The sequence below is a fragment of the Geotrypetes seraphini genome, chromosome 5 (genome assembly GCF_902459505.1).
Source record: "Geotrypetes seraphini chromosome 5, aGeoSer1.1, whole genome shotgun sequence".
NCBI lineage: Eukaryota > Metazoa > Chordata > Amphibia > Gymnophiona > Dermophiidae > Geotrypetes > Geotrypetes seraphini.
The window spans coordinates 13,095,557-13,120,211 of NC_047088.1; the positions used below are offsets into that span (position 1 = coordinate 13,095,557).

At 44.3% G+C, this 24,655-nt stretch overlaps 1 protein-coding gene across 2 annotated transcripts in view; it reads left to right on the forward strand.

Annotated features, from left to right (window-relative positions):
- Window positions 1-24,655, forward strand: part of ARHGEF9 (Cdc42 guanine nucleotide exchange factor 9) — a 448,518-nt gene that overhangs the window by 168,658 nt on the left and 255,205 nt on the right. The window lies entirely within an intron of this gene.

Below are 24,655 nucleotides of genomic sequence, written 5' to 3' on the forward strand. Positions count from 1 at the left end.
GCAGGTGTGGGTGTCTTAAGCATTCCACTGTCGGAAAAAGTTTCAGAACATTAACCTCTGAAGGTGGCTCTTGGAAGAGCATTCTTGTTGACAATCTGGGGGATGCAAATAGAGAATGACATGGTGCCAAAATTCATCGCCTTCCCCGTCCCCGCAGGAAACCATCCCGTGTCATTCTTTCATGTCTATCTCAACTTCAGTCCTTCTACACCAGCATTCTTCAATGCAAGACTTGAGGGTCAGTGGCTGGGCCCATTCATGCTCTGATTCGTATGTGAGCCAAGTATTGTGACATCACTGATGAGGTTGGCTCTTAGGCATTGGTGGAATGAGGTATTATGACATCACAATCTCAGCTCTGGATACCAGAGACTGTCATTCTTTAGTGTCTATCTCAACCTCAGTCCTTCTACACCAGCATTCTTCAATGCAAGGCTTGAGGGTCAGTGGCTGGGCCCATTCATACTCTGATTCGTATGTGAGCCAAGTATTGTGACATCACTGATGAGGTTGGCTCTTATTGTTGGAATGAAGCATTATGACATCACAATATCTGCTCTGGATACCAGAGTCTGTCATTCTTTAGTGTCTATCTCAACCTCAGTCCTTCTACACCAGCATTCTTCAATGCAAGGCTTGAGGGTGAGTGGCTGGGCCCATTCATTTCATACTCTGATTCTTCCCTCCCCTTGAATGACACAGGGATGGTTTCCCATGGTTAACCACAGGGATGGGGACAAATTCTGTCCCCTTGTCATTCTCTAGAAGTACCTGGCAGAAACCCAAATAGCAGCAACATTCCAGAGTTGAGATTGTGATGTCATAATGCCTCATTCCATCAGTGCCTAAAAGCCAAACTCACCAGTGATGTCACAATGGCTTGACTATCTTATACTTGGCTCACATAAGAATTGCCGTATTAGGACAGACCGATGGTCCATAGTAGATGACGGCAGATAAAGACCCGAATGGTCCATCCAGTCTGCCTAACCTGATTCAAGCCCAATATCCTGTTTCCAACCCAGGTCCCATTCTTTAGTGTCTGTCTGAAACCTCAATCCTTCTACACCAGAATTCTTCAATGCAAGGCTTGAGGGTCAGTGGCTGGGCAGGAAACACAAGGATGCACAGTTAATGATTCGGTGCTTGCCCAACCAGAAGCAGGGCATATAAACCCTTGCTGTTTGGGCTGTGCCCAGCAAGAGCCAATCAGACCGCACACAGACAGACAGGACTCAAAATGGGAGAGCACATCCATCCCCCAAGGAAACAGAAAGGATGGGAACACAGTGCCTTGTGCCCAGCACTGGCAAATCTAGATTGCCTGCTAGCTCTGACAGGCTGAGAACCACAGAAGCCAGTGATCAAATCAGAAGGAGCAATCGCCTAGTTCTAGCGCCTCAAGTACAAACTTAGATTGCAAGCCTTCTAGGGCAGGGATGTCAAAGTCCCTCCTCGAGGGCTGCAATCTAGTTGGGTTTTCAGGATTTCCCCAATGAATATGCATGAGATTTATTTGCCTGCACTGCTTTCATGGTATGCTAATAGATCTCATGCATATTCATTGGGGAAATCCTGAAAACCCGACTGGATTGCGGCCCTCGAGGAGGGACTTTGACACCCCTGTTATAGAAGCAGAATGATTAATTTAAGCTGGATTAAAAGTCACTATGACGGTACCTTGCTGATAGAACACATGGCATGTTGAATGTCTGGCGATGATCCAAAGAGGTGATTCTCCAATTTTTATGGACTCTGGGGGCCTGAAGTCCTATCCAATGACCAAGGCAGGAACATTGTCCAATCCCAAATCAGAATTTCAATTCAAACTTTTTTGTTTCTGGATGTATGAGGTCATCTGGTTAGCGTAGTCATTTGATTACTAGCAGGGCAGTGCCTTGATTGGCTTTGAATAGTGTCTTTGTTTGGCTCTCCTTTCAATCTTGAATGGTTTCGGTCCTGTGTCTTTTGTTTGTTTGGGAATAATCATCAGTGCAGACATGAAGGCCGCCAAACAAGTAGAGAAGGCCTCATCCAAAGCAAGGCAACTTATGGGATGTATCAATAGAAGCTTCGTTAGCCGCAAATCTGAAGTCATAATGCCACTGTACAGAACCATGGTGAGACCTCATCTGGAATACTGTGTGCAATTCTGGAGGCCACATTACCGTAAAGACGTGCTTAGAGTTGAGTCGGTTCAGCGGATGGCCACTAGGATGATCTCGGGGCTCAAGGGTCTCTCGTACGAAGAAAGACTAAACATATTGCAGCTCTACACTCTAGAGGAGCGCAGGGAGAGGGGGGACATGATTGAGACATTTAAATACATCACGGGACATGTCGAGGTGGAAGAAGACATCTTCTTTCTCAGGGGACCCTCGGTCACAAGGGGACATCCATTCAAACTCAGAGGAGGGAAATTCGATAGTGACATAAGGAAGTATTTCTTCACAGAAAGGGTTGTAGATCACTGGAACAAGCTTCCAGAGCAAGTGATCAAGGCCACCAGCGTTATTGACTTTAAGAATAAATGGGATGCCCTAGTAGGATCCTTACGAGGGTCGAGTTAAGGAACTAGGTCATTAGTACTCAGACTTAATGGGGTGGGTCAGTAGAGTGGGCAGACTTGATGGGCTATAGCCCTTTTCTGCCGTCATCTTTCTATGTATCTATGTTTCTATATTATATCATTCTAAATCCAGCCAAAATTAATCATTTCATGCTACATACATACAGGTATTTCAAACAATGTCCCTTTCTGTCCTGGTGGGCTCATAATCGATCTAATGTCCCTGGGGCAGTGGAGGATTAAGTGACTTGTCCAGAGTCACAGGGAGCAGCACAGGATTTGAACCCTCAACCTCAGGGTGCTAAGGCTGTAGCTTTAACCGGTTCATAGACAACGGCACGAAAGACAAAGGCGCGCCCGGACAATTGAGCGCAGCGCGGAGGTGCGCGCCGCTCAAAATTACAGTTTTTAGGGGCTCCGACGGGGGGTTTTGTTGGGGACCCCCCCCCCCACTTTACTTAATAGACATCGCGCCGGCGTTATGGGGGGTTTGGGGGGTTGTAACCCTCCACATTTTACTGTAAACTTAACTTTTCCCTAAAAACAGGGAAAAAGTGAAGTTTTCAGTAAAATGTGGGGGGTTACAACCCCCCCACACCCTCCACAACGCCCCCACAATGTGGCGCGATGTCTATTAAGTAAAGTGTGGGGGGGTTCCCCCCAAGCCCCCCCCCGTCGGAGCCCTAAAAACATGAATTTTGAGCGGCGCGCGCCTCCGCGCTGCGCTCAATTGTCTGGGTGCGCCTTTGTCCCGGCGCGCTTTTGACCGGACACCGCTTTAATCACTATGTCAGACTGAGCACAATCCCCCTCTCTAATTTGTAGGTTAATGCACAGTAAATCAATGTTGTACAGGCTAACATTTTTAAGGCTTGCTGACAAACCAAATATATGTATAATGAATGCATATCCCTAATGTTTTTTTTCTCAAAGACTTATTGGGAAGTAAAATCTAATGGCAGGAAAGCAAATCAACTATATTAGCTTTGATACTGTTCAAGCTTTTTGTTGAGGATGAATGCCACACCATTTTTCCTGTGTGTTTCATGACCAGAGTAGCAGATCCAACGCTCATTTGATTGAAAATGGCCCTGTCCTGTCTATTTGAGCTGGTGTCAGGTCAAAAGCGCGCCGGGACAAAGGCGTGCCCAGACAATTGAGCGCATCATGCGCCGCTGCGCCACTCTAAATTACTGTTTTTAGTGCTCCGATGGGGGTGTGTGGGGGGGGAACCCCCCCACTTTACTTAATAGACATCGCGCCGCGTTGTGGGGGGTGTAACCCCCCACATTTTACTGAAAACTTCACTTTTTCCCTGTTTTTAGGGAAAAAGTTCAGTTTACAGTAAAATGTGGAGGGTTACAACCCCCCAAACCCCCCCTAACGCTGGCGCGATGTCTATTAAGTAAACTGGGGGGGTTCCCCAACAAAACCCCCCGTCGGAGCCCCTAAAAACTGTAATTTAGAGCGGTGCGGCGGCGCGCGCGCTTTTGTCTTTCGTGCCGTTGTCTATGAACCATTTGAGCTCACTGATCCCTATCAACTCCATTTTTTTTTTTTGAGGGTGGTTTCCATTTGATCTTTAACAATTTCCCATTTTCCTTAATTCATGCTTCATACGTTCCATGTTCCTACGTCGAGACTATCTTTTCCGGGCTACCACAAAAACCGATTTCCTTTTAGATCCACAATTCATCAAGTCGCTAGGACTCGAACACGATTTGACAGCACCTAACGACATGAACTGTTCAAGCTTGGAGTCTTGAAGCGACTGGATTCTCCTACAGATGAACGCGCTGGATTCTCAGATTTTGTTTTCTCTGGACAGTTTCAATCTACTTTTCTGTCCGGTTAGGATAGACAGCTAAGCCGATCATGAACCGCCTAATTTGCTTGGTTCATAGACAACCCCGCAAAAGACAAAGGCGCACGCCGACAACTGAGCGCAAAGCCTCATTCTCATCCAGGAGAGGCGGCTCTTCATACCTTGGACTGTAAACGTGCTTTGGCTTTCTACCTCCAACGCACTCAGCTTCACAGAACATCTCCTCAACTTTTCATATCTTTTGATCCGAACAGGTTGGGTCGTCCTATTTCAAAGCGTACCATTTCCAACTGGATGGCTGCTTGTATTTCTTTCTGCTACACTCAGGCTGGTCTTCCTCTGCAAGGTCGAGTGACGGGCCACAAAGTTAGAGCTATGGCGGCATCTGTAGCTTTCCTCCGATCAACTCCTATTGAGGAAATCTGTAAGGCTGCCACCTGGTCCTCAGTTCATACTTTCACCTCTCATTATTGTCTGGATACTTTATCCAGGAGGGATGGCCATTTTGGCCAATCTGTTTTGCAAAATCTTTTTTCATAAATTGCCAACTTCCCTCCATCCCTTTTTACTTAGCTTGGAGGTCACCCATATGTGGGAATATGCTGCCTTCCCGCCCGAACTAGGGGGCGCATCTCCTGAGAGGATCCTCAGTTCGTTTAATTCCGCGGAGACAAGAAGACACGTTTTCTTTCTCTGCAGCATTGCCTTCTCATCACCGCGGCTGTTTCTTTCTTTAAAGTCGGTCGCTGTGTATGTCTTTCTTTTTCTTTATTTTTTCTCTTGATAAATATATTAAAAAAAAAAAAAAAAAAAATTTTGTTTTTCTTTTTTGTTCGGCCGTCGAGCTTTGGGCCTAGGCCTAGGCTCCTTCGTTCGACACGGACTTTATTTTTTCCATGTCCCGGCCTCTTACCGGGTTTAAACGTTGTCGACAGTGTAATCGGGTGATTTCGGTCACCGATCCCCACTGCCGTTGTTTACAGTGCCTGGGTTCTTCTCATTCCCCAGAAGATTGTCATCGCTGCTTCACCCTTACTCCACGGGCTTTTCGGCGACGTTGTGCTCAATTTTTTCAACTTTTCGGCATGGAGCAATCTTCGGATCCGGCCTCGACCGTGGCGGCTGCCCCGGTCTCGAAGGCTTCGACTCCGACGACCTCGACACCTGTGGTCTCGAAGGCCTTGACCCAGACTCCGGCTGGAGTTTCGGTCTCGAAGGCCTCGACCTATTCTGCTTCGGTTGCCTCGACGGGGGTTTTTGTTGGGGAGCCCCCCCAGTTTACTTAATAGACATCGCGCTGGCATTGTGGGGGGTTTGGGGGTTGTAACCCTCCACATTTTACTGTAAACTTAACTTTTCCCCTAAAAACAGGGAAAAAGTGAAGTTTTCAGTAAAATGTGGGGGGTTACAACCCCCCAAACCTCCCACAATGCCCCCACAACGCGGCGCAATCTCTATTAAGTAAAGTGGGGGGTCCCCCCCCCACACACCCCCGTTGGAGCCCTAAAAACAGTAATTTTCTGCGGCGCGCACCTCCGCGCTGCGCTCAATTGTCTGGGCGCGCCTTTGTCCTGGCGCGCTTTTGACCTGACACCAATTTGCTTCTTTCAGGACCAAGGTGAGATTCTCCACTAGGTTGATCCAGTTCTCACAGCAGGTTCTCCTGTCTTCTCACACAAACAAGGAATTATTTGTCAAAAAAAGTTCAAACAATAATCTCCTCAAATCAGGTCCTTGTGGGCCCCTCAGTCTCAGCACACTTCAGTATGGGTAGAGAAGAAAGAACAAGAGATACACTCAACATTTGCGTTTTGCTACACATGCTCCTTTCCTGATACATCTACTAGGCTTGTAGTGTCATCATATCTTCTCCTCATGAAAACTCTTAAGGCACTAGAAAGGGGGAAATGTTGACTCCTTTACTAACAGAACCAAATCTTCAGAAACAGAAAAACCAGGAAGTAGGCCTGATCCAAGCCAAATTTATTGATTCAGTTTTCTATACCGTTCTCCCAGGGGAGCTCATTCTTCCCCCATCTGTGCTGGTGGGCTCACAATCTATCTAATCTACCTGGGGCAATGGAGGGATTAAGTGACTTGCCCAGGGTCACAAGGAGCAGCGTGGGTTTGAACCCACAACCTCAGGGTGCTGAGGCTGTTGCTTTAACCACTGCACCACTCTTGAAATCAAAATGTGCTAAAAGTGAGCCAAGTATAGGACAATCCAACCATTGTGACATCACTGACGAGATTGGCTCGTAGGCATTGGTGGAATGAGGCATTATGACATCACAGTACCAGCTCTGGTTATCAGAGGCTGAAACATTTCACACTATTTACTGATTCAAATTTTTATTCTGTTCTCACAGGGGAGCTCAGAACAGTTTATGTGAATTTATTCTGGCGCTCAAGCATTCTTCCCCATCTGTCCTGGTAGGCTTACTATCTAATGTACCTGGAGCAATGGGGAGATTAAGTGACTTGCCCAGGGTCACAAGGAGCAATGTGCATTTGAACCCACATGGTGCTGTAGCTTTAACCACTGCACCATCTTTTAAGACTTCAACCAACACAAGCCTTCTAGCTCTTCTGGGAGAGTCCTGGACATCCTGTCCTCCCTCTTGCCTCCCAGCAGATTACCCAGCCATTCTAGTCCCACTTGTGATTTCTATGAGCTGAAGGAGAATTGAAGTGGTAGAGATGGAGAGATGAAAGACTGATGGGAGCAAGAAGACTTTTATGAGACTTTAGTGAAAAAAGAAAGAGAGAGATGGCAAATAGAAGGAGCAAGGAGCTGATGAGAGAGAAAAAGAAGGTTTGAAATGGGAGGTGAACGGTAAGTGTTGGTAGGGAGGACTAGAGCAACAGAGAAGAGAAATAAATGACAAAAAGTCACATATTGGGGAGACAAGCGCTTGCTCTTTGTGACTCTGTGAAGGTGGGGAAGCAAAACCGGGCCAGGGAGTGTCCTAATGGCCATCTTGTAGGAGACTGGGCTTCACTCAGACAACTCTGAAGCACTGAACCGGCTGAAGAAGTCATAATGGAGGGAAGGATGGAAAGGGCAGGGAGAGAGAAAGGAGTTAGGAGAAGATAAGCAATGGAGAATAAACAGGCCAGTATGTTGGAGGAGGTGCTGGCCTTGCCCCCCTGTGGATAAAGACCATATTCTCTCACTAGAAGAGTTACAAATGGCACTTTCCAAAGTTATCTATCTGTTTAGTCAGCCCTCCCTTCAGTTGCAGTGGGAGGGAAATAACACACATGGATCACATTTTCACCTTTATATACCTACAGCACTTTCCCTTTGAAAACTGGAGTAAAGTCTATATGTTAAAAGTATGTGCAAACCTCTAATGTCGGATAACCTATAAGGTTGCCAACTGGATCCAGATCTGCCTGGCAGGGTTTATCCAGTCCAAGTTTTACTCCATTGCATGCAGATGGATGTAGTCTTGCTTTGCTTCGTAAATGCAATGGGGAAATTAGGATTACAAGTCTCTGCAAGCAATGGGGGGTAACCCCAGAACTGGATCGACCCTCCTGAGCGAATCTGGATCTGTTCAGCAACCCTGGTTGAAAGGCATGGGCATGAACCATACGCCTCATAAAAATGTTGAAAAATAAACAGCTTCAACTGTATTCCCAAAGAAGCAACAATGATGAAATGTTGAATCATGCTAATTAATAATGTTGGGAGCTTTTATTTGGTTCCCCTAAAGGTCAGTTAATCCCAGTTTGATCTTTGGGAGCGAGGCTAGGGGAGAGCCTCTGTCAACTTCAGTTCTCTTGTCACACTGGATCAGTTCCCTTTTATCAATCCAATCAAATTTGATTTGTGATTTAAAACTTGGTGTGTTCTGAAACAACAGATAAATTTCAGCATTAACTATGGTAGTTAAATGAATCAGGTGACAGTGTCACCCCCCCCTGTTACTGATCACAATGGTTTGTTCCACTTACACTCTGTACAAGGCAGTGATAGTCTAGTCACATACACACTGAGGTTTCCATGCAACCCTATGAAAGCTCTGGTAGGGTCTGAAGGATTTCTGTGTGCTGGCAGATGTCTGCCTTCATGCCAGCCTAGAAGATCCATCTCTCTGCAGAGTAGGTTCAACCACTAGGGACAGCAATGGATCCTCCAACCTGGAGACCTCAATATAGTATCCTGAAAGTGTGAGAACTTTGAGCCCTTCAGTGGACGACGCAGAATGGAGAAGAGTTAAAGCGCCTGGAGGTAGAAGACCATTTGCAATCTTGCAAGACACCTTCAAGAGTGATATGTTTGAAGAGGCCTTTCCGTTATCCTGTAATCTTTGGTATTGATAGTATAGAAACATGATGGCAGATAAAGGCCGAATGGCCCATCCACAGCATCCACTATCTCCTGCTCTCCCTATTGGCTAAGACTCTTAACCCTTGCATTGTGATGTCATAGAACTTTCTGATTATAGAAACATAGAAACATAATGGCAGATAAAGGCCAAATGGCCCAACCAGTCTGCCTATCCCCAGCATTCACGATCTCCTGCTCACCCTATTGGCTAAGGCTCTTTACACCTGCATTGTGAAGTCATAGAACTTTATGTTTATAGAAACATTGTAACATGTTGGCAGATAAAGGCCGAATGGCCCATCCACAGTAACCACCATCTCTTTCTCTCTCCGAGAGATCCCACGTGCCCAGATTTTCAGGGGCAGATAACCAGATAATTCTGCTAGAAATCCAGGGATACCACCACAGCACTATCTAGTTAATGCCAGGGATGGTCCGGGGTGGTGTCGGGCAAGACCTGGAAGTTATCTGGGCATTGCCAATATCCATTGCTGGTGCCTGAACAAGTATCCGGCTAAGAGGATCATAGAACCAGCTGTTCTATTTTGCCAGGATAGTTTTCCAGTACTGTCTCCGAAAAGGTGGCAAGGTCCAGGTGACTTCCAACAGCCAGGCGAGACCTGGATAACTATTGCTAGTGCCTAGATGAGGCCTGGAATTGAATATCCAAGCCAAATTCAGCCCTTGGAAGTCAAAGCCTTAAAAATGAGTGATCACTGCGAGCTGGATATTGAACCTACTTGCTTGTTGAGATTTATTCACTGCCTTTATGAAGAGATGCACTCAAGTCTACAACTTAAAGCATAACAACGTACTCATGAACTAACAAAATATAAACATGAGGTAATCTTGGAAATGGTGATTTGAAACTTAGTAATAGTAACATGAACCAGTATCAGAAATATACATATTTAACAGCGCTATACAAGAATTATAAAACAGTACAATACGAACAATACCATAATAGACAACATGGAAGAACGTCCAAATAACAGATATGATATTGGCATAATACACATTAGCACATTCATATAACATAGATATAATAAACACATATAACAGCATATATGATGTTGTCAATACAATACAAACAAATTCATAATAGACATCAAGGAAGAACATTCAAATGGCATACATAAAATACGATGTCAGCATAACACCAATGAAACAGCTAATAAGTACACATTAAAACATACGTATAACATAGATATACTGTAATATACACATTTAACAGTACCGTAGAACACTCATATGACTGAAATATGATAAATGTCTGTACAATACAATAATAGGCAGCATGTATGGAAATATTCCAGAAATGGTAAAATATAACATATCTAGTTATATTTCAAAACGATCTTTGCGCTCTGAGAACTGGCAAGCTCCATCCTTATCTGCACAAGCCTCGAACACTTTAAAACACTGTAGCAACTTTCTAGAGCTCAGATTGTGATGTCATAATGCCTCATTCCACCAATGCCTAAGCTCCGTCCTCATCTGCACAAGCCCCGAACACTTTAAAATCCTAAGTAGCAACATTCTAGAGCTGAGATTGTGATGTCATAATGCCTCATTCCACCAATGCCTAAGCTCCATTCTCATCTGCACAAGCCTCAAACACTTTAAAATCATAAGTGTTCAAGGCTTATGTGGTGAGGGCAGGGACAGGGACAGTGACAAAACTCACGGGGATGGGACTGGGAAATGTGAGTGCCTGTGTCATTCTCTACCTGGAAGCTGAGCCAATGGATGCAAAAACCTACATTCTCATCTCAGCTCAGCTGATATGTTGGTTTTATTTTTTGGGGGAGGGGGGTTTCATAAGAAGTCAGTTTTTTATTCGTGAATTTTGCACGGATTTTCAAATCAAAAACACACCCTGTCATTCACTGTGAAACATGCTGTGGACTTCCACACCTGCTTTTGATGAAGATAGAACTTGTAAGGAAGATGATGCTTTTAGATTTGAAAATACATTCAGACTCCCTGGCTTCCTTGTTACACATGTGAACCACAATAACAGTCCAGAAAAAAGGCACTTTTAATAAGACAGTAACCCATGAAGAAGCTTGTTACAATAATATGACATGGCTAGATCAGAAGAATTTGTGCGTTGTGATTTTTGTAAAGATTCATTTGAATTATTTGTTTAAAAAAAAGCAGCACGTGGCTCTTCTCCTGACCCCTGAATCAGCTGGTTAGGAACTCAGTATAGAGGGCGGCGAGTCCAAACCACGGAAGAGTACCTTTCAGAAACCTGATGAGAAACACAAAACAATCCATTTCTATGGAAACAGCGAGCCTGGCAGCTGAGGCCAGCCAGCGGAAAGTGAAGTGGAGCGCTGAGATTATCAAGAACAAGAACGTTCAACTGTGACAGCAAAAATGAGACGGCCCGCAGTTCAGAATCGGGCAGCATTGAGTGGTCCGGAACCAAAGCACAGTTCGTTTGCGATCACTTGGGAATGCATCTTGCACTGGCAGAGCCAGAAACTGTGTAGGAAGTGCTCTGCATAGCAGCAGCTCCAGGTTCAGCTCCAGTGGGGTGAGATGATCTGATAACCCAGCATTCAGGAAGCTTAAGGCTACCTTTGAGTCTTGTATTCCTGGCTGGCATTTGCAAGTTTTTATTAGCATTTGCAGAGTGGATCTGCTGCAGTCCTGTCACAGCTGGGTTCTAGAGTCTTCACTCAGTTGGTGAGATGTATTCATATTTCTGGTGGTACGGTAATATATTTCACCTGGAAGTCATTTTGTGGCAGTCGAGACTGCATAGGAAATTGTGGTTTCAAAGAACTTGCAGCCCTGTGACCAAGTCCTCCTTCTCTTACATCCTCCCTATGTCTTTCAACCTTTTTGCAGGTTCTTAACTGCCTCTGAGTCCCCCCTTTCCATATCCTGCTCTTAATCATCCCTCAGTCATTCTCTCTCACTCCATCTTCCTCGCTTTCAGTCTTTCCAAGTCCTTCTTATCCTGTCCTCTCATCCCCCCCCCCCATATCTCTCATTCCTTTTCCTTGTTTAATCATTTCCTCACCCCATCCTTACATCTTCTGGTTTCAATTTCCACCACCCGCTCTTATATACGTCAAGTTCTCCCCCTTCTCCACTCCCTAAGTTTCACTCTTTCTAGCCCTCCATCTCCCTCTCTGTCCATCTCTGAGTCCATCTTCTCTTCCATACTATCCATATCACTTTCTACCACACCTCCTTTCTTATTGATCTCACCTTCTTTCCCATCGTCTTACTCCATCTTCATCTCTCATGTTCCCACATCATTCATGCTCTTCCTCCTGGGTGCTCTCTAGTGTTGGCACAGCTTGGTGGAAACAGTGAAATAGTTCTGCCAGACTGCAGTCTCTCATCCATAGCCATGCAGCCCTGGATCTACTGGGACACAGCACTGCCTGTCTTTGTCCACATAGTGATGCCCCAGTGGTACAGGCTGTGTCAGGCTGCATCACTCTGACTCTTTTCAGTGGCTTGATAGGATGGGCACTCCCAGACCAAAGCCCCAACTTTCTCTTATCAGCCTGTCTTGATGGGATGGGCACTCCCAGACCAAAGCCCCAACTTTCTCTTATCAGCCTGTCTTGATGGGATGGGCACTCCCAGACCAAAGCCCCAACTTTCTCTTATCAGCCTGTCTTGATGGGATGGGCACTCCCAGACCAAAGCCCCAACTTTCTCTTATCAGCCTGTCTTGATGGGATGGGCACTCCCAGACCAAAGCCCCAACTTTCTCTTATCAGCCTGTCTTGATGGGATGGGCACTCCCAGACCAAAGCCCCAACTTTCTCTTATCAGCCTGTCTTGATGGGATGGGCACTCCCAGACCAAAGCCCCAACTTTATATTTTTCTTGTCAGTACGTCTTGGTGGGAAAAAGCAGTTCTAGGCCAAATCCCCAGGCTTTCTCTTTGCCTTATCAGTGGTAGGGTGGGCCCCACCCCATAGTGTTGCACTTTTTTGTCCTACCTTCAAAAGCTTTACCCCTTTTATTCTCAATGGTTAAGCTTTACAGCGAGCCAGATGCCTGCATATGCCTCTGTGGAACACACTTTGAATAAGACCTGGTTTTCTTCCTATGCCAGGAGCAGTTATTAACGGTGCTCAGCTTCCAGAAATAACAGGCACTGCACGCCATCAGTTGCCTGCCTCTTCCATGGCTGTCATTCCCCAGCAGCGCAGCACTGATCCACAGTGCAGTGAAGCCCGACTCTACCTGGTAATTAGCCTATTGATTCGGCTCGCTTCCTGAGCTGGCTGCGGCTTAATGAAGACAACAACTTTCCCGAGCCGCAGTCAGGTTCTGGTGTGTAACAGGCAGCACCTGCCCCTCTGCAACAATAAACCCTCTGATCACAAAAGGCTTCTGTAAATAGTCCTGTCATGTTCCTTTCCGAATGAGGCAATACAGGTCCAGAATATTAACGAAGAGGCGTTCTCCCAGGAGACGGAATAAAGAAGCTAAAATTAACAGCTCTTTTTATTATTATTTACCCCCTCCCCAAACCCCCGCTGAGGAAAGGAAGTGAAACCTGAGCAAAACCTGCACTTTTGAAGCTCTGTAAAAGAACATTCCATAGAAAATGAATTGTAGAAGGCACTTAGAAACCTAGAAACATGATGGCAGATAAAGGCCAAATGGTCCATCCTCAGCATCTACTCTCTCCTCCTCTCCCTATTGGCTAAGGCTCTAAACATTTGCATCTCCTCTTCCTATAGGCTAAGGCTCTTAATACTTCCATTGTGAGGTCAGACAGCTTTATGGTTATAGAAACATGATGGCAGATAAAGACCAAATGGTCCATCCTCAGCATCTACTCTCTCCTCCTCTCCCTATTGGCTAAGGCTCTTAACACTTGCATTGTGATGTCATAGAGCTTTCTAATTATAGAAACATAGAAACATGATGGCACATAAAGGCCAAATGGCCCATCCGCAGTATTCAGTATCTCCTCCTCTCCCTATTGGCTAAGGCTCTTAACACTTGCATTGTGATGTCATAGAACTTTCTGATTATAGAAACATGATGGCAGATAAAGGCCAAATGGCCCATCGAGTCTGCCAATCTGCAGCATCCACTATCTCCTTCTCTCTCTATTGGCTAAGGCTCTTTACACCTGCATTGTGAGGTCATAGAGCTTTATGGTTATAGAAACATAGATCCAATCCTAATAGGGAGATACCATTTTGTAATCTGTGATGACTTCTTACAATTTACTCAACTAATCACAGCTCTGACTTCTTATAATTTAAAAATATACCAAAATGTGATTGTAAAGTGCTCAGACCCGTAACCAAATAAATCTGTGATGATAACAGACTGTGGTTATTATGGGATCATCATCGCCCTTTACGGTCCCAAACCACTCGCTATAAACAAGGAATAAAAGGTGTAATAATTTCACTTATCTGGTGTAGCGAGCGGTTGATAGAAGATTGAGAATAACCATAGCATTCAATAAAGTGCCAGTGCTCTAGTGTACGCTAATGATAAACATTAGCCATATTAAAATCGATGACCCCCCCCCCCCCGACTTGAGTTTCGATGACTCTTCCTCAGGAGGGGACACCATTATTGGCTGCTACCAACTCTGGAAAAGATTAGGTTCTATATTAATACCTTTCAAGTATTTAAATGTCTGTATCATATCGCCCCTGACCCTCTTCTCGTCCAGAGTACACATATTTAGGTCTTCCAATTTCTTCTCATACTTCTTTTGGTTCAAACCCCTTAACCATTTTTGTCACCTTCTTCTGGTCCTCTTCAAGTCTTTTTATATCCTTCACCAGATACGGCCTCCAAAACTAAACACAATACTCCAAGAGCAGCTTCACCAACGACCTATACAGGGCATTAACACCTCCATTCTTCTGCTGGTTATTTCTCTGTCTATATAGCCTAAAATCCTTCTGGCTACAGATCCTGCAACTGTGTGGCTTTAATATGATCTTTAACATATAACGCTACTCCTCCTCCTTTTCTTCCTACCCTGTCTTTCCTGAACAGATTATAGCCCAGTATAACTATATCCCAGTCATGGCTCTTTGTGATCCACATCTCTGTGATCCCCACTAAATCCAACTCAGCCTCTAATCCATAACCTTGTTACTTTGAGCATTTTTATATGCTGCTTTCCAGACATTGCCCCCTTTTCTCATCTGTGAGGAGGTATTTAGTGATTCACTTAGGTGAGGGTTTATACTTACCTGAGGGCTTTGATCACCCTACCCCAACAATTCTAGTTTAAAGTCCTCTTCAGTAGGTTAGCCAATTTGAGGTTACATAACATAAGAATATTACTGGGTCAGACCAGTAGCCCGTCCTCACGGTGGCCAATCCAGATCACCAGTACCTGGCAAAAACCCAGGGCAAACAGTGGCTTCCCCCATGTCTTTCTCAATAAAGACATTTCTTCCGTTCTTTGATAGATTCATACCATCTCTGCTCAGCAGCCTTTGGAAAATCATCCCATTGTCCAGAAAGACAAAATACTCTCGATGATACCATCTGTGCAGCCATGCACTCATCTCCAGGATGTGAGCTTTTCTGCTCTGGCCTTTACCCTCAGCACGGAGGATCAATGAGAATACCACCTGCGCACCTGACTGCTTCATCTTCTCTCCCAAAGCCATAAAGTCACTTTCATGAGGGATTCAAGCTGAAGACAGCTTGCACATGGAACAACCCCCTCTGCTTGGTTAACACTGTAACTGCCAAGGTGTGCAAGAGACTGTTGACATCTCTCTTTCCTGCAGACTACATGGTCTAGCTGGGATTAAGCAACACAATAGCTGGAGTGCCAAGCATACCAGGCTGAGAAGAAGATTTTGTGGTCCCCCGCACACCTTTCAGGGAGCATCACTTAATTTCTGTCTGCAAGAACCCTCAAAGGTCTGGTTTTCAGGAGATCCTTGAGAAACCTTCATGAGATAGTTTTGCTTTGCTTTGTTTTGCGAACCAGGTTAATCTGCATAGCCTGGTCTCCCTAAAATCCAGAGGTGGTTAGGGTGGCAGGCAGGATGGTCCCTCAGGGTGAGATCTGAGGGTCGCTCATCTAAATGGTGCAGTTCTATTTGTGTGCAAACACTTCTGCAAGATTTCTGCTCCATTCCTAAATTTTGCAACATTGAATCTCAGCATGCGCATCCATCAATATGCATGGCTTCTTCTCCCCTTTCCCTAAATTTGAAAGGAAAGTTAAGTAAAAGTTGCACAGTTTTCAAATTGTACTCAATTGTGGCCTTTTAGCACTTTTCACTTTCACTGGACCTTTATGCAAAATTTATTTTGCCCAAAAATATTTTTTTAAAAAATTTCTTTATTAATTTTCAAACTTTGACAGTGTATTACAATTAATATAACTTTAACAGATTGCATAAAATACACCATATTACACACATTATTAAAGAAAACATCCATTTCCCCCCTCTTCCCAATTATTAATATATTAAATCATATTATTTATTACAATATTATATTTAAATATTTTTAAACTCTTCCAAATACTTTCCCCTCTCCTCCCCCCACCCTGGATGTGTAAGGAAATCTAAGAAATAAAAGATATATCTCTATTATTGTATGTTAACAAATGCAGTCAATGGGCTCCATACTTTATTAAATGTATTGCTATGACCCAAGCATTCCGCAGTCATTCTTTCATATTTCTATGTATTACATACACTTGACCACCAGAATTTGTCGTTAAGTCTGTCATAACATTTCCAGTTCCTTGTGATCATTTGGATGCCTGTTCCTGTCATGATCAATAATAGACAGCTCTTGTATTTATCCAAAACAGGCTTTACCTGTAACAACGTACCACAAATTATGGTTAAGAACATAAGAAGTTGCCCCCGCTGAGTCAGACTAGAGGTCTGCACGGGAACGGGGATCGCGGGGATCCCGCGGGTCCCGCGGGGATCCCGCGGGTTCCCCCCCTGGCCCACGGGACTCCCACGGGGACGCCCCCTGGCCCACGGGACTCCCACGGGGATGCCCCCCTGACCCACGGGACTCCCATGGGGACGCCCCCTTGCCCACGGGACTCCCACGGGGATGAAAACAACCTACCTAAATTCTGGCGATGCAAGCATGCAGCTTACAAGTCTGGCGTCGCGTCGGGAAATAGCCATGTTGAGCAGTGAGCTCAGCACGTACACAGATGAAAGCCTTGCTTGCTGATTGGTCCGGCGGCCCCGCCCCACCGTGCCGCCGGACCAATCAGCAAGCAAGGCTTTCATCTGTGTACGTGCTGAGCTCACTGCTCAGCATGGCTATTTCCCGACGCGGGCATTAGGCTGTTTTTTGTCATTTCGGGTGGGGGATGGCAGCGGCAGCAGCAGCCTGAAAAAGAAATCATCCTGGCCGGGTTCGGTGTCATGCTCCGGAGCTTCTACAGCCTTCCTATCTCCCTCTCCCTTCTACCTGCGGCTCTCTTCGGCAACTCAGCAGCAACGATCGACACAAGCTTCTGGCGTCGGGGCCTACCCTCTGCGAGTCCCGCTTGTTTCAACTTCCTTTTTCCACAAAGGTGGAACTCGTAGAGGGAAGGCCTCGATGTCGGCAGCTTGTCTTGATCACCGCTGCTGACGAGTTGCTTAAGAGAGCCGCGGAGCAGGGGGGTGTTGCCAGGTGCAGGTAGAAGGGAGAGGGCCAGATGCAGGACTCGTGGGTGAGGGAGGAGAAGAGAGAGGGGAGAGAAACAAAAGGAAATATTTCATACTGGGCTGGGCCGGAGTGGAGAGAGGGTGGAAAGATTCTGGCTACAGGGTGCAGTAACAAAGGAAAAGGGGGGAAAGCTGAAAATGGAGATAGTGACACAAAGAAGAGAAAGGGTAAGCAGGACCTTCTGAATAAGGATAGAGATACAGAGGGGACATGAAGAGGAGGTGAAATAGAGACATAGAAGTAATGCTGAAAAAGTGTGTGTGGGGGGGGGGGAGATAAAGACATTGAAAGGGCAAATGGTGAATATGGGGTAAAGACAAGGACAGAGACAAATGAAGATTCTGAAAAAGTGGTGAGATAGGGATATAGGTGAGATGGACACAAAGAAGGGTGATGCTGGAAAATAGGTGGAATGGTAATTCTGACAGACACAGAAGGGAAATGCTGGATCAAGGAGAGATGGGGCTCAGGCTGGATGGAATGAGGAGAAATGCCTTGTTGGCCCGGAACTTCCTCTCCTACGTCAGAATTGACGTCAGGGAGCGGAATGCTGGTCAGCGCGACGCTTCTGCAGGGAAAGCTTGGGACAGCGGTGGCTTGGGGACTATTCCCCGATGGCGGTGGCAGCAAACCGAGTGGCTTGGGGGAGGGCACGGAGAAAGAAAGAAAGGGGGCAGACAGAGAGACAGAAAGAAGGGGGAACAGGGAGACAGAAAGAAAAAGTTGGGGGAGAGAATGAGGTCTGGAGGAGAGGAAACATACAGGAGGCTGAAAGAAAGGAAGAAAGATTGGATGCACAGTCAGAAGAAGAAAGTGCAACCAGAGACTCATGAAATCACCAAACAGCAAAGATAGGAAAAATGATTTTATTTTCAATTTAGTGATCAAAATGTGTCTGTTTTGAGAATTTATATCTGCTGTCTATATTTTGCACTATGGCTCCCTTTTACTAAACCGCAATATTGTTTTTTTAGCGCAGGGAGCCTATGAGCATTGAGAGCAGCGCGAGGCATTCAGCATAACTCCCTGTGCTAAAACCTACTATTGTGGTTTAGTAAAAAGGGAGGGGGTGTATTTGTCTATTTTTGTATTTTGTTACCGAGGTGACATTGCATAGAGTCATCTGCCTTGGGAAATGTATATGGCAGATATCTTTGTTTTGTGTTCAAAAGAAAAGGAAATGCATTTCTGGTTTTATTTCTACAGTGTTGAAGTACTTGTTGGCCCTTGCTGTGACTGGTGGGGATCCCCAAGCACCGCCAGCAGAGGACCTCCTCTAGAGATGGTCAGAACTCCCCTCCACCAAGCGCAGCAGTCGCTGGCAGCATCCATGAGCCACTGAGGTGCCAGCATCTGTGACTCAGGGACGCTACTGCTGCCTGCCAAGCTTGGCAAAAGGGACCCCAGGCCAACTGCAAAGGAAGTCCTCAGCTGACAGTTTGTGGGTTCTCATCAGCTGAGTATTTATATTTTATATTTACATTAGAGGTTCTGGTAGAAACCCATTTACAAAGTATGTATTCTTCCCAATTAATATTTCCAAATTAATAGTCTCTTTGCTTATTTGTAAATGGGTCTCTACCAGAGCCTTTAATTCAGTAGCATAATTAAATAAAATAACTATTTCTGAAGTTTATAGGGAAGGATGGTGACGGAGGGGATTCCTCGCGGGGACGGGTGGGGACGGAGGGGATTCCTCGCGGGGACGGGTGGGGACGGAGGGGATTCCTCGCGGGGACGGGTGGGGACGGAGGGATTCCTCACGGGGACGGGTGGGGACGGAGGGATTCCTCACGGGGACGGGTGGGGATGGGTGGGATTTTGGCGGGGACGGGTGGGGACGGGTGGGATTTCTGTCCCCGCGCAACTCTCTAAGTCAGACCAGAGGTCCATCCTGCTCAGCGGTCCGCTCCCGCGGCGGCCCATCAGGCCTAGTGCCCGAACAGTGGTCCCTGATTAATTTTATAACTTACTTCTAATCCCATCCCTATAATCTACCTCTACTCTTATCTGTACCCCTCAATCCCTTTGTCTTCCAAATACCTTTCCAAAGCTTCTTTGATAAAGGAATAGATGATTCGAGAATAATATTTATCTGTCCCCAAATTGACCTCCAGAAATTAAGTATCAGTGGACAAAAATATAACATATGATCAAGAGTCCCAATATTAAGATGACAATGCCAGCATCTATTAGACTTAGAACTGTCTATCTTTTGTAAACGAACTGGGGTCCAAAAAATTCTACGTAATAAAAATAACCAAGTTTGTCTCATAGATGCTGACGCTGTACATTTCAACCTCCAAATCCAAATTCGTGGCCATTGAGATACAGAAATGCACTGTTTTATCTCGATGCTCCAAATGTCTCTAAGACTATTTTTTGGTTTTTTATTCAGGAATTGAGAAATTAATTTGTACCACTGGGCAGCTTGATGTCCTACTAGATCTGTTTGGTAGCAAAGGATCTGCAAGCTATAATAATTTTTTAAAATTTTTCCATTCAGGGAACCCACTCTGGATGGCCTGCTTCGGCTGCAGCCACCTATATTGTTGAGATTTTAGAATGCCAAATAATTGCTGTAGCCGTGAAAAATCAAGCAATTTCCCATTAGATATAACATCATCTAATGTCCGAATTCCTGCCTGCATCCAATTCTTCCAGGCGATCCCAGCACCGCCTACTTGATCTTGAAGTTTAACCATAAGGACTGTAAAGTAGATTTTATTAATAAGTTTGTCAATAAATTTAATTGTTTTCCATGTATCCAATAGAATTACATTGTCCTTAGCATATCTGGGTAATCTGATACTTAATACATGGGATAATCGCATAGGGGACATAATTTTCCATTCCAAATACAGTATAGCCAGTCTGGGAGATGTTTCATGAGCTCAGGGAGGATCCAGTACATTCCCTGAAGCATAATGTAGGCCTGATGATACCTAAAAAAATTGGGAAAATTTACCCCACCCTCCGTAATCGGCTTTTGTAATGATACCATAGCAATTCCAGCCAAATAAATTTAGTAAGAATACTATTTAATTTTTTATAAAAAGACCCCTAAAAGTAAACAGATAACATACCCATTTGGTAACAAACTACAGGCATAATCATCATTTTTACTGTCTGAAATCTCTCCCACCAAGATAAATGTAGTGGGTTCCAATGCTCACACATTTCTGAGGCCTTTAGCAGTATGGCTTTCTCATTTACTTACATCGTTTCTTCCAATGTTCTCTGAATCCAAATACCTAAATATTTTATACCTCCTTCCTTCCACAGGAAAGAAAACTTTTCAAATAATCCCTTGGAACAGTGAACGTTTAAACTGGACCTCTGATTTACTCCAATTTATCTTATATTCTGAAGATTTCCCAAATCTCTCAATCAGCTCAAGTAAATGTGGAATGGTTGTTTCCGGATTCCTCCAATGAAGCAAAATATCATCTGCATAAGCAGAGACTTTGTATTCCCGACCTGCATAAGGAATACCCTGAATCTCCTCTGTTTGTTGAATAGCTAATAAGGGCTCTAAAACAATATCAAATAGCAGAGGAGATAATGGACAACCTCGCCTAACTCCCCTCTCCAGACGAAAATGTTCTGAAAAGGTATTATTAATATATAATCTGGCAAAAGGGGACCTTTATGCTAAATTTATTTTGACAAAAAAATTTTAAATGAAGGTTCCGGGGCATTGAATTTTGGCCGCTTCTTCACTGTTAAACCTTGGCATTTAAAGATAGCTCTTGATCATGCCCTTGTAGGTTTTTCTGTCAGCCCTTTGTACTCATTCAGTGGTCTCCTCTATACACTGATAAAATCAACCCTGCAAACAATACCCCCCTTAGACGTGATGTCTGGGGCAGTAGTTCCATTTGTCTCTCGCCCCAGTCCCAGGCAGTCATAAATAGCAAACTTGATTGTTGTGAAGGAGACACAACAGTGTGGTCTCCTTGCAGTCCAAGTTCATTTGCATTCCTTTGGAGTGCTGGCGGCCATGTTTTTATGGATAGTACAGTTTAATTTGGCATCAGGTAATTAACAGAGGGAAGTTGAACTATAAGTAATCAACAATTACCAGTTTGAATCAGGAATTTGAAATGAGGTTACTTTCTTAATGGTTCATGGTTCAGAACAAGTTGTGGAAGATTTCCTGGTGGCATAACTACAAAACGAGCCTATTTGATAGTGTGTGGGCAGTCCCAGATGGTCAAAACGTACCATTGGAAACTTGCAGCTTTCTGTTCAGTGTCAAAGGTCATAGGAACCAGTTCTGTGGGTGCTGAGCACCTCTAATGTTAAACAAACTCGTTCACTGTGTCCAGAGAGGGACATTTGTATTGTTCAGCACCCCCAATCATTTTGAAATGTTGTTATATTACATAAATTTGTGTGAATCACTAATATATCCCAATAGGAGACATGATCGAAACATTTAAGTACCTCACGGGACGTGTCGAAGTGGAAGATGATATTTTCTTTCTCAAGGGACCCTCGGCCACAAGAGGGCATCCGCTCAAACTCAGGGGCGGAAAATTTCATGGCGACACCGGAAAGTATTTCTTCACAGAGAGAGTGGTTGATCATTGGAACAAGCTTCCAGTGCAGGTGATCGAGGCAGACAGCGTGCCAGACTTTAAGAATAAATGGGATACCCATGTGGGATCCCTACGAGGGTCAAGATAAGGAAATTGGGTCATTAGGGCATAGACGGGGTGGGTAAGCAGAGTGGGCAGACTTGATGGGCTGTAGCCCTTTTCTGCCGTCATCTTCTATGTTTCTATGATGGGTCATTTGGCCTTTATCTGCCATCATGTTTCTATGTTTCTATAATCAGAAAGTTCTATGACATCACAATGCAGGTGTAAAGAGCCTTAGCCTATAGGAAGAGGAGATGCAAATGTTAAGAGCCTTAGCCAATAGGGAGAGGAGGAGAGAGTGGCTGCTGCAGACACCAGAAAGTATTTCTTCACAGAGAGAGTGGTTGATCATTGGAACAAGCTTCCAGTGCAGGTGATCGAGGCAGACAGCGTGCCAGACTTTAAGAATAAATGGGATACCCATGTGGGATCCCTACGAGGGTCAAGATAAGGAAATTGGGTCATTAGGGCATAGACGGGGTGGGAAAGCAGAGAGGGCAGACTTGATGGGCTGTAGCCCTTTTCTGCCGTCACCTTCTATGTTTCTATGTTTCAATGCAATTTCCAAATTAATAAGAGACTGATCAGTCTCCAGGAATTACAATCTTACATTAAAACCAAAACATGAAAACAGATAAAATCTGCTCATCTGTTAGAGAAAATGAGATATCTTGCAGACAAATAAGTCTTCAGGCCTTTATGGAAACTCTCATTGATGATTTTAAATACTGTATTTCACAAATATTTTCAGAATAGCCACTCTAGCAATTTGTTTTTTTTATCATTTTTTGTGACATTTTTCATTATTTATTTATTTATTTATTCATTCATCACAGAAGGTCTGGTGAGCTTTTTGCATTTCCAGGTCCAACATTACATAATGTTGTTCCTGCCAGGAATAGTACTGACATTCATGCAGCCCTCTATGTATAAAGGTTGCCTCCTCCACCCCCTATGTAGAGAATAATTTTATAAAGGATTTTTTTCAAACATCAAACCAGAACCTGAACTAGAAGTGTTTTTCAAGGGTGTTGATGCAGAGAAACTGAAAGAAATCTTGGTGAACCTGGAAGATGTACTAAGCTAAATTGACAAGTTAAAGAGTGATAAATCACCTGGACCAGATGGTATACATCCAAGGGTACTGAAAGAACTCAAACATGAAATTGCTGAACTATTATTAGTGATCTGTAACCTGTCGCTAAAATTGTCTATAGTACCTGAAGATTGGAAGGTGACCAATGTTACACCAATTTTTAAAAAAGGGTTCCAGGTGAGATCCGGGAAATTACAGACTAGTAAGCCTGACTTCAGTGCTGGACAAAATAGTGGAAACAATTCTACAAAATAAAATTGTGGAATACATAGACAGACATGATTTAATGGGGCAGAGTCAGCATAGGTTTAGCCAAGGGAGGTCTTGCCTTACCAATTTGCTTGACTTAAAGGTAAACCAGTTGATCTAGGTTTTCAGAAAGCTTTTGACAAAGTTCCTCATGAGAAGCCCCTGAGAAAATTAGAGTCATGGGATAGGAGGCATTATGTTTAGTTGTGGATTAGGAATTGGTTATTGGACAGAAAACAGAGGGTAGGGTTAAATGCCTATTTTTCTCTTTGGAGGGTAAATAGTGGAGTGCTGCAGGGATCTGTACTGGAACCAGTGCTATTTAACTTATTTATAAATAATCTGGAAATTGGAATGATGAGTGAGGTGCTTAAATTTGCAAATGACACTAAACTGTCCAGAGTTGTTAAAATGCATGCAGATTGTAAAAAATTGCAGGTGGACCTTAGGAAACTGGAAGACTGGGCATCCAAGTGGCAGATGAATTTTAATGTGGACAAATGCAAAGTGATGCACACTGGGAAGAACAACCCAAGTCATAGTTACCAGATGCTAGGGTCCACCTTGGGGGTCAGCACCCAAGAAAAAGAGGATAGGGTTCTTCATCTTGGAAAAAAGACGGCTGATGGGAGATATGATTGAAGTCTACAAAATCCTAAGTGGTTTAGAATGAGTACAAGTGGATCAATTTTTTTAATCCATCATTAATTACAAAGACTGGGGGACACTCAATGAAGTTACAGAGAAATACTTTTAAAACCATTTGATCTTCCATTCCAGAAACTCTCTTGGCACATTTGGTGTAACCAACCCCATGTAATGTAATCTGCCCTTGAACTGAATAGGTAAAGGCAGAATAGAAAACCTGATTAACATAACATAACAATAGGAGGAATATTTTTTTTTTCATTCAGAGAATGCATTGCCAGAGGATGTGGTAAGAGTGATTAACATAGCTGGTTTAAAAAAGTGGTTTGGACAAGTTCCTGGAGGAAAAGTCCATAGTCTGCTATTGAGACATACATGGAAGAAGCCACTACTTGCCTTGGATCGGTAGCATGGAATGTTGCTACTATTGTGGGTATTTTTTTGCAAGGTAATTTGTGACCTGAATTGGCCACTGTGAAGACAGGATTTTGGGCTAGATGGACCATTGGTCTGATCCAGTATGTTCTTATGTACAAAATCCTGAGTGGTGTAGAACAGGTACAAGTGGATCAATTTTTTACTTCATTAAAAATTACAAAGACTACAG